We start from the raw sequence: 10,216 nt of genomic DNA on the forward strand, positions 1-10,216 counted from the left end.
GGCGCGGGATCAAGCCCGTGGCCGCCTGCGCGCCGCTCACGCTGGGCCACGGCGGCATCCCGGCTGTCGCAGGCGGGACTCGAACCCCGATTTTCCAGCTCCCGGCTCCCCGCGCTCCCCGCGCGGCCACCTGGGCACGAGCGGGGCGCCCCACGCGCGCGCGCCCGCCGGGGCCGGGCAGGGGAGGGGGGGGCGGGGCGGCGCGCGTGCGCGCGCAGCTGGCGGCTGTCCGCGCGCGCTCTCCCAGGCTTCCCAGGGAATCCAGCGGCAGCAGGAAGAGGCTCTTCCCCGCGCACGCGCAGCTGGCCGGGCGGGCGCGCGCTGAGCCGCGGCGGCGGGAGGGAGGGGGGAGGGGAGGGAAGCTGCTGAGGTAAAGTTGGGGGAGAGAGAGACTCCGTCAGCCAAGCGAGAGCCGGGGAGGCTCGGCGGCCGCCATTACTGAGCCGGGAGCGCCGGGGAGGCAGCGGACAGACGGGACGGGGCTGCGGCGGCCGGGAGCGCTCGGGAGCTGCGGGCCGGAGAGCGGAGAGAGCCCCGCGGGGAGGAGAAGCCGCCGGGGGCGCCGGCGTGGAGAGAGCGTCCCGGGAATGCTGCCGCTCCCGCCGCCGCCGAGGAGCCGGATCCCGACGGCGCGAGGTGAGGGCAGGAATGCGGTCCCGTGGGAGCCGGCCCGGCCCGGAGCGGAGCGGGGCGGCCGGGCCGGCAGGCGGAGGGAGCGGGGGAGGAGCGGCCGCAGCCCCCGAGGCGCGGCGGGCGCTGCGTGCCCAGCGCGGGGCTGGGGCCGCGTGCGGAGCGGGACCGGCCCCGCGCCCCCGCACGGCCCCCCCGCACCGCCGGCCCGCAGGGGAGGCAGCAGGGGCAGGAGCGGAGCGCCTGGTCCCAGACAGGTGATGAAGGCCTGAGCAATGGGAGGGTCTGAGCCTGCTGTACGAGGCTGCCAGCTGGTCACGGCTCTTCAGGGAGGGAGGAAGGCAGGAAGGGGAGCTTCCCTGCTCCTCTCTTCTTCCTTCCTCATTCCCTTCTTCTCCCTACTCGTTCAGCTTCCTCCTTTTTTCCATTCTCACTACATTCCCGCTCCCCTTTTCTCCTTTCTCCGTACTTCTTTTCCTCCTCATTACCCCCTGCTCATTCGCACCTTTTCTGTTCTTTCCCTCCTCTTGTAAATTTGAACACTTGTCCATTCGTCTCCTCCTTCCTTTCACCTTCAAATATTGCTCGATATTAAATTTCATAAAACTTCACTCTCCTAATAATGTGTGCATTTCTGTTTTTCCACCAGGTGGATTTTAAGGCTTTGGAATAGGGTAGTCAGTTGCAGTGGTGCAGCTTGCAAGCATTTTGAATCCCTTAAACCAGCATAACCTTTAGACTCTCTCCACCCAAGGGAATCACCAGAGACATAGAGATATAATGCCGTAATGTTGTAAATATAGGACATAAGGAATATAAACCACTGTTTTAATTAGAAGTAGAAGCAGGACCGTATAGTTATTGAAGGAAGACATACTTGTCACCTTCTCCCGATAATACACCCCACCCCTCTGTACCCCCCTCTTTAGCCCTCTCCTGTATTGCTTTTCGTATCAGCGTGGAATATTTCCTTAATAAGTAGGAGGGAAACGTTTTTAATGTAGACCAAAATAGGCCTGTGGGGGTATGTGTGTATTCTTTACTGCCATGCAGAAACTGGAGGATTTTTTTTCTTAATAAAGATCCTTGACAGAAATTTGAAAACTCTACACTGCAGAGTAAAAGCAGTAAAGAGAGACCAGCATTTGCTGGTCAATTGGACGTCCATTTTAAACCTGTGCATTGAAGCCAGTTGCAGCCCTGATGCCTGTATACTTATTTTATAAATGAATGAGGAGTTAATAGGTGACTTTTTTTTCTTCAACTGGGCTGTCTTACCTTCTGAAGGTTCTTTGGCATGACAGTTGTTTTCAGCAGTGACATCAGTGACCAGAGTTAACAGCCTTCTGATAAAACCCATGTTTATTTATAGTATGTATCTAAAACAAGGATATTACAAATATTCATTCAGGTACATTTTTAATAAGGGTTTATTTTCATTTTTTTGCTGCTTTGAAAGTTGGTTTTAAGAAGTATTAAAATTCTTAAAATTCTATTTATAGTACTCTACCAAAACTCAGTGTTGCTAGAGCTTAGGAAATATGATGCAAATACGTAGTTTTTTAAAAAAGTCTGTAGTATTAAAGTATCAGAATTGTTTAAGTGTTTGTTACATTATCACTAGCTTATTTTAGTATAAGTTGCTTTTAAGCTCATAACATACAGAACTGAAGTAGCATGCTTTTTTTTTTTTCTTTTTTTAAAAAAAGTATCCCTATCTACAGCAGCTGCCATTGTAAAATTGTAAATAATTGCAGCCAGATGCCTACCACTCCCTGGTATTGGACTTTACTTTAGCTAAGGTGTTGCATGTGTAACACAATCCAATTAAATACTTTAGGCTCAGACTTAATTCTTTTAAAATGCTATATTTAGCAGTAACAGAATCAAATGCTTCACATGTTTTTCAAACTAAAGATAAAATATGGTTTCCTAAAGCTGTAGGTGTTTTTTTCCATGTCCAGACTTCATAGAAAAGAAAAGCACTGATCATAATAATAGATTGTTCTGTGTAAGTTTCCCTGTTGGGACTTGTTATTTGAGTAGATGGTACAAAAATAATTCTATTCTGTTTAATAAAGATATTAAAAGGATGTTGATGATATCTTAAGGCTTCCAAAAGTCCTTTCTTGACACAAGATAAAATCCCATGTACTGGCATCCTTCAGGAACATTTTGCATTAAACTTCAGAATACTCCCCTATGTTTAGTAGACTACTACATGATGTTTTCCTAGGATTCCATGCATCAGGCATTCTTTGGGGGTGACACCCTCTGACCTTCGCTGAGAGAATGGAAGTTTGTGAAGCCAAATATCCGTCGCTGAGTTCTGCTGGCACGGTGACGTCGGTGAGCAGGCTGAAAACAGGCACATTTCTGGCCATGACGTAGCTGTGCGAGTGAAGCCCGTGGTGCATTCCTGCTCGGTGATAAGGAAGGAATGCTGTCCAGAGGGGCCTGCCGCGGGCTCGCGCCGCTAGGGGGCTTTGTCCGCGCGGCGCTCCCGGGGCCGCCCCGCGCCTCCTGCCCTTCCAGGACTCCGCGCAACTCGGGACTCCCACTGGAAGGTTCGTTCCAGGGGGTCCCAGTAACACTGGGAATTGTGTCCTAGGAACGCCAGCATTCCCCCCGCCTCCCCGCATCTGTGTTATTTCTCTCCTAATGGGCACACACAACTCGTAATCACTTCTTAATCACTTCGGTTATTTGTTGGTTTTTTTCTTTTTTACTCTGAGAATTTTTAACCTAAAGGTCAGCGTGAGTTGGAAGACTATTACGTTTTATAGATTATTATTTGAACCCTCTCATCACTTCCTTATATTTACAGTTTCAGTGAAATATTTAAAGAAAAACGAGTTGAAAATTCCTCCTAGGAAAATCTGAAACAATCCTCATGAAGTTAGTTTGAATTTGCATGCTAACTGTGTTTTTCTAGTCACTTAACACCTATTGGAAGCTGAAATAATTAATCTGTGGCTGGTTCTGCACACTACATCTTGTGGTAAATAAGAGTTGTTTTTTTGAGTTGGCATTCCCACGCATTTTTGCAACTCTGCTTCAGTTGACATACAAACATGACAGAAGAATGTTTGCTTTAAAAAGCAAAACCAATACCTGCATGCAAAATTTTTTGGAAATGTGTATATTGTCGTGTTTTGGCATTAATTTATTTACATTGGCTAATTATCATGCAGAATATTATTTGCTGCATATTATTCCTTTTCCCTTGCTTATTTCATAGTTTTAAAAAGTGGATAACCAGTGTTGTCATCTTACACAGTTAGAAATGACACATATGACTCGTACAGGGTCAAACAATAAACTACTGTTTGAATTAAGTCTCAGAACTCCATGGTGGTGAGTCCTGTCTTCTATACTGCAGTTACTCATGAAGTAAATAATGTGAAATGATCTGGATATGTGGATCAGTGAAATGAGTTGAAGTAGCTGCTACCAGGATTTAAATTTTTCTTCTCCCCCCGCCTCCTCCCCCCAAAAGGCATTTTAGCCCCTTTTCTGTCCTTACCTTGTTCTGTCCTTTATCATCTGCTTCTTTTTCTTTCTTCTATTTTTACAACTTCTTTGATGAATTGGCTTTGTAAAATTTCTCCATTACTTCTTTTGTGTTCTTCCTGAGTAACTCTGTAAATATGCCTGATCAGGTAGTCTTGCCCTGAGAAACTTCTCTGAGCACTATGCATATCTTTGGTAGGAGGTTATCTTTTGCAAAAAGAATTAAGAGTTTATTTTCCCTGTAAACTTGCACTGTGTCCTTTCCTGTTAAAATACAGGCTTTGAACCTATTCTGAGTGCTTTCAGGTATTCAGAAATCTGAAGATAAGTAACTTGAGAGGCCTGAGTTCAGAATACTGCAGTGCTGATAATTTGAACCTTTTCAGTTTGCCTGTTTATTGTACCCTGATCTCAGTTATTTAGATTGGTGTGTTTTTGTTTTGCTTGTTTGTTTGTTTTTTCCTGTGGAGGGCAACAATGATAATAGATGCCTCTGGCTTGCTAGATTCCAGCTAAAGAATGATTTGTTTTGAATTTAGAAATAATGTTTATACCCTGATTTAACTTTGGGTAATACTCTGGTGGTCTGCAGTGTTTTGTTATTGATAGAAGACATTTAGTGAACTTAGTAGAAACTAGGAGCTTTGAATTTCTTTTTTTAAACACAGTTTCCCCATTTTGCTTTAAAATATTGTAATATAAAGTTGGGCAGTTGGGCTTTTTTTTTTTTTTGGTTAAATAAATTGATTACTTTACTTTTGTATGCAAAGAATTATCTAGGCTACAGAACTCCCTTAGGGATAGTAGTTGCTGTTGTACTAAACAAATCTGAATTCAACAACGGTTGGAGTAATCCATTCTCATCCTTCATTTACCTAGCATGATTAATCCAGTTAAGCTATATTCCTTTTCAGTCACAGTATCACTACTGGAGGTGTTTCAAGATACTGACCTTTACTATCTTGTTGCCTTATTGAGCTTACTTTCTAATAAGCAATCTGGATAATTTTTTTCACATGTTGGCTGATACTTACATAATTTTACCAGAGAGTGTTGTATTTACCTTTATTTATAAATAAGATTTCAGGTACTGTTACTTAATTAAGGCTACCAGCACTTGTGAAGGCAAGAATATTGGCGTATGAGTAAAGAGCAAGGGACACATTAAGTATTAGGACCTCAGCAGACTTAGGTGATTTGAAATTGTTAATAAGGTGACATTGGTGTACTCTGTATCTGGTTTCATTTCTACAAAGGATTTTCATTTGAAGGGAAGATTTCTTATGCTCGTTTGAGTGAAAAAGGTAACTCTTGGTAAATACTGAATGAGAAATGACAACAGTACATTAAGGTATATCAACATAATTTTTTTTAAACTGATTGTCGAAGGGAAAACAATTGAATTGTTATTCTGTCATGTTTTGGATAGAGCTATAGTTACTGATGTACTAATAGGGAATTTGGGTACTCTACTAAATATTTTCCAATGCCAAGTTTTGGTTCTCAAAAAGTATGAAGTGAGAAATGACTCGGTATACAAACTTAGTGTCAGCAGTAACCTGAATCCAGAGCTGTTACTCTCTTGGAGTCACGGTCCTTGATATTATGAATGCACAGTGCTTTCAGACTCCAAACCATTTCAGTGAATTGTGTTTGAATTTACTTTGTAAACTGCTGCAGAGGTCGCAGTAACTTTCTGTTGCTGTATTTGAATACCCTGCAAAGCAGACTAGGCTGTGATGGCCCTTTTATTCATGTGTGCTTTTCTTTACTTAGCCAGGTAATTTACAAACTCTATGGCAAGACTGTGGTAATTGGAACTAACCCTGGAAAATACTGATCCATAAACTGTTGTGTCTAGACAACACTACAGAGTGAGTAAAGGACTCAGGGAAAACACTCTTTATTTTCCCTGTTGGCAACTGCTTAAATAGTTGATGGTCATAAGCAATTCTGTAGACTCTTTCAGACAACATGTTGGCTTCAGCCATGTTAGGTCTAAAACATTTTTAGATTCTTAAAACAAATTTGGAAGGTATTGAGAAATATTCAGAGTATTTATCTGTAAGTGATTATCTTGACTATGGGCCCATCTACAAGTCCCTGTGCAGCCACAATTACTAAATAATGATAGGTGATTAACTGTTCCAGTATTTATTACTTGCTAATAATAAGGCATTCTATTCTAATGTTTAGAATTCATCTCAGAAGACTTCAGGAAGCGCATGTTTGAAAATCAGACTTTCTCTGGCCTCTTAATGCTTGTGACTGATCTTGTGGGGGCCTGTCTTTGACCTTTCTCTAGTGGCAATGTCCCCCAGGCCCCAGATGCATTCTTGCCGGCAGAGATGCTTTTCTCTCCCTCTGTCTGCTCTTTCACATACTGGGTTCTTCAGAGTCCTGTAGTCTGTTTCCTCATGAGTGGCTGTCTGCTCTGCTCTAGCTGTGGACATAAAGGAGTGTCACAGCTAGGAGGTAAGGGCAGGTAAAGACCTCCTGTCTTCTCTTTCAGGTGATAGAATTTAGCACTGTAGCCCGGCTAGGCTTAATGCAGGACTGATGACCTGTGCCTATTGATTTTAGTGCTATTTGGTACCACAAGATGAGTTACTATTTTAGTATTAGTTACAGTGTATATTGTTTATTAGTATAGCCAAACATTTTTTGTCCAAAAGAGAATTTAATAAAGCTTAGACTTCTTCAGCTAGTTATATTATTTCACAGTAAGATGGAATTACTAATAATATAATTGTAAATTGCAAAACAAGAAAAAGCTCTGCTGTACCATTTTGATGTAATATTTAGCACATACATAGCATGGTGCTGCATCTTGCTTAAAAATTATACCTTTCCTTAGTTAAAAATAGCTTACATAATGATCCACTGCAAGTGCCTCAAGTTCCTGTCCTTTTCTGCATCATAATATGTGCATTGCTGGCCCAGCAAAGTCTTGAGTTTTTTGTGTATGCGAAGGGAAGAACAGAGTTCCGTTTTTGGTTACTTCACAGTAGCATCCCTGCAGTAAAATCAACAGTTAACAAAGTTATACTAATAATTTGGATCCTAGTTGAGAATTAAAAATCTTGAAATATGATTATACTTTCAATATCTAATTTGTCCCAGTTTATGAGACCTTTTAATGTAGAAATGCTATAGTACACGTGAAAGGGTTCTGAGGTAGTACTTTTTTCTAGAAGTAAAATATATGTACATGTAATTAGATGAGTTTCATATATTTTGTACTTACAGACTATGCCAACTTCATCTTAGAAAACTGTGTTCTAGATAGTTTAGAATTCTAAATTATTCTACAAGTGATTAATGATTTTTATATCTCACATTTTGTCTGTTATCTGAAAAACTATTAGTTTTTTTCAGAAGAGGCTTCTGCAAGTTAGGTATTGTTAAAATACCAACTTGAACTTTAAATCCGTGTTGCTTAAGAAGTGTCCTCTATCTCAAATATTAATAGATGGTTACAGGATTTAAACCCTCTAAACCTAGAGGAAGACCAGCTTGAGCTCTTGAGTTTTGTTTATGGCTTTAAAATGTGGAAAATGATCCTCATGCATAGGTGAAATGTTGTACCCTCTCTGATTGCTGCTTCTGCTTTCATAAAATTGAAACTTTTAATGATTCTTACTTTTTGCTTTCAGATCCCTCAGGGAAGGACTTACTGAAGGGCACTGTTTAAATGTGTGACATCACTGCAGGAAGATCACAGCAGGATAATAACCATCTTGCTTTGCACCTTTTTTTCCTAAGGGTAAGTTTGGACTTTAGGCGTTGTGTTTAAGGGGAGATGTGGGGGAATAAGTACAAGATGCTACACCTTATTTTCTTTGTAACTGCTTTTGGAAATGCAGAAGTCCTTAGAGACAAGGTCCTGTGGTTTATCTGTAGATGGTCAGATATTCTTCCTGTGATGTCATATACTTTGTATCTTCTGAGTTTCTTCAGAATTTTCAGAAGAGATGAAATTTAAGATTAAAATTGGGGAAATCAAACAACCCCTCCTTTGAATCTGTAACAAAGATGGAGAGGGGGAGGTGAAGTAATGACTCGTAGTGTTTACAATTTGTTATAATTGAATTAGGCAGATTGAAGTAAGATAATGGAACTAACTTACCATGAATTTCCAGTGTGTATACTTTAAAACTGTACAAAACCATAAAGTACCTTTGCATTAGTGGTATAGTGAAATAGAAAAGCTTCCATTTTGGGAGCAATTTAATGATGATTACGTATTAAATGCGAAGCCATTATAATGTCAGATTTTTACCAGTTTTATTACTTAATTAACTTAGATTTTGTCTGTGACTTTACTTTGTACAATCAGTGTGAAGTAGAAACTTTATTAAAAAAAAAGGAAAACCACACTGGTTTTAAATATCTGCAGTGATTCAGCTCTCAGTATGGTGAAAATCTTCCATGTCAGAAACTTTGTGAGAGACTGATGTGTTTGTTTTCCCTTTTTCAGTGTCCCATTTCACCTTACTCTTTGTACTTACTCACTTAAAAATATATTGATTTAACAAGACATTTTATAGATGGAGGAGGAACAACCTCTGCTACGTGAGGATGTGGAGTATATGAGAATATTGATTGTTTCTTATAAACTAATTGCAATTTGACAATGTCTTCCTGATGAAATAAAATAATCCTATGGAGGAAGATTTTTGTGTTTATTCCACATCACATCTGTATTGTGCTGTGGCAAACAGAAAACATTTTATGGTGAAAATGTTGAATAAACTTCTCGTTCTAACAGTGTGAATGATGCTACTATGGTAAGCTTTGCTTTAGAAAGAAAACAGTGGGTTTATTTGTAGTGATATAAATAGTGGCTTGTAAAGGATGTTACTTTTGCTAAGTATTTTTGTTCCCAGAGCCATTTTCTATTAGTTCCAAATGCTGTAGTTTGGATATAATAAACACAGTGGAAACAGCGGAAAACAAAATTTACAAGTTCTTTTTTCTGAATATGTCTTTAAATAACGTGATTTAAAAAAAAAACTCAAAAATACAGCATAAAAGTTTTAGTTCTTGCAATGTAGAAGCTCTTGAGTATAAAAATTGGATTTTTCCTTTGCATTTTTAAATGAAATGTATTCGTGTTTTTTCTAAAAAAAGGTACTTTCCTTGACTAATTTTTATAACTGAAAGCTGTCTGTGTGTGTGGTTTTTATTTTATTGTTTGGTTTAATAATTTCGTTACAAATGTAGTTACATATATACTATGTTTCTGGTCAGAACACTGGTTTTCCATTTCTGGGTGTTAGTAAGTTGGCTGGGAGTTGTTTCTATAAACAAGATACTAAAGATTTCAATATTTTTATCCTCTCTTACAATTTTTAGTGATACAAATACTTCTACTGCTGCATGCCTTCAAGCTCAGATATATTTTAGCACTTGTGAATTAGTTTTGCTGGTATTAAAGGAGATTTTGAGAGCTGTTTGGCTGCCAGACTCTACACATTTTAAACTGAACCCTTAACAAATTGTTGCTAAGAATGACAAAGTATATAACACAGCTGAGATATTGAGACTAAAATTTCAGTATTGATGCTTGTTATACTCTTCTTAAAAGGACTGTTTAAAGGTTTGTTTACATACATTGTGTAATGTAAAAGCAGGTTATGTTCAGTACAGGAATAAATGACAGTACCTGTCATTTATAGTGCCATGTGATAGCTGTCTTTTTACCAAGAAAATGGGAAAAATATTTTACCAAAATATTTTCACAGAATGTGGAACAGTGTAGATTGGAAGAGATCTCTGGATGTCCAGGCTCCCTGCTCAAGCAGGGTCACCTAGGGCAGGTTGCCCAGACCTACATCTAGGTGACTTTTGAATATCTCTAATGCAGGATTCTTTACAACCTTTCTGGACAAATCAGACCAGTGCTCAGTCACCCTTCTACTCAAAAAAGTGTTTCCTGATATTCATATGGCACCTTCTGTATTTTAGTCTGTGCCCATTTTCTCCTGTCCTGTCCTTGGGCACTACTGAAAAGAGTCTGGCTCTGCCTTCTTTGCACCTTTCCTCCAAGTATTTGTACAGATTGATGAGA

The 10,216-nt window shown here is 40.3% G+C and overlaps 1 protein-coding gene across 3 annotated transcripts in view; it reads left to right on the plus strand.

The window, feature by feature from the left end:
* The first annotated feature begins 310 nt into the window (after positions 1–310).
* The window catches only part of ARHGAP5 (Rho GTPase activating protein 5), a 46,602-nt gene continuing 36,696 nt past the window's right edge, over positions 311–10,216 (plus strand). Inside the window, exons 1-2 of one of the 3 annotated variants that reach the window (XM_027878781.1) lie at positions 311–636; positions 7,800–7,909. The gene's annotated coding sequence lies outside the window, so the exon portion shown is untranslated. The remainder of the gene's footprint in view (positions 637–7,799; positions 7,910–10,216) is intronic. The other 2 variants (XM_027878779.1, XM_027878780.1) reach the window with 2 other exon arrangements.

Source organism: Empidonax traillii, unplaced genomic scaffold (assembly GCF_003031625.1).
Source record: "Empidonax traillii isolate 1590-97213 ecotype Southwest subspecies unplaced genomic scaffold, ASM303162v1 scaffold45:size3623477, whole genome shotgun sequence".
Classification (NCBI taxonomy): domain Eukaryota; kingdom Metazoa; phylum Chordata; class Aves; order Passeriformes; family Tyrannidae; genus Empidonax; species Empidonax traillii.